This window comes from Bison bison, unplaced genomic scaffold (assembly GCF_000754665.1).
Source record: "Bison bison bison isolate TAMUID 2011002044 unplaced genomic scaffold, Bison_UMD1.0 scf7180017864386, whole genome shotgun sequence".
In the NCBI taxonomy this organism is placed as follows: domain Eukaryota; kingdom Metazoa; phylum Chordata; class Mammalia; order Artiodactyla; family Bovidae; genus Bison; species Bison bison.
In genome coordinates, this window is record NW_011494958.1 from 688138 (window position 1) to 689003 (window position 866).

The following is an 866-nucleotide window of genomic DNA, read 5'->3' on the forward strand; positions in this document are numbered from 1 at the left end:
TGATTTTATATCCTGCAACTTTACTATAGTCATTGATTAGTTCTAGTAATTTTCTGGTGGAGTCTTTAGGGTTTTCTATGTAGAGGATCATGTCATCTGCAAATAGTGAGAGTTTTACTTCTTCTTTTCCAATTTGGATTCCTTTTATTTCTTTTTCTGCTCTGATTGCTGTGGCCAAAACTTCCAAAACTATGTTGAATAGTAATGGTGACAGTGGGCACCCTTGTCTTGTTCCTGACTTTAGAGGGAATGCTTTCAATTTTTCACCATTAAGGATAATGTTTGCTGTGGATTTGTCATATATAGCTTTTATTATGTTGAGGTATGTTCCTTCTATTCCTGCTTTCTGGAGAGTTCTTATCATAAATGGATGTTGGATTTTGTCAAAGGCTTTCTCTGCATCTATTGAGATAATCATATGGTTTTTATTTTTCAATTTGTTAATGTGGTGTATTACATTGATTGATTTGCGGATATTGAAGAATCCTTGCATCTCTGGGATAAAGCCCACTTGGTCATGGTGTATGATCTTTTTAATGTGTTGTTGGATTCTGATTGCTAGAATTTTGTTAAGGACTTTTGCATCTATGTTCATCAGTGATATTGGCCTGTAGTTTTCTTTATTTGTGGGATCTTTGTCAGGTTTTGGTATTAGGGTGATGGTGGCCTCATAGAATGAGTTTGGAAGTTTACCTTCCTCTGCAATTTTCTGGAAGAGTTTGAGCAGGATAGGTGTTAGCTCTTCTCTAAATTTTTGGTAGAATTCAGCTGTGAAGCCGTCTGGACCTGGGCTTTTGTTTGCTGGGAAAAAGGCAGCCTTCAGAATGGGAGAAAATAGTAGCAAATGAAGCAACTAACAAAGAACT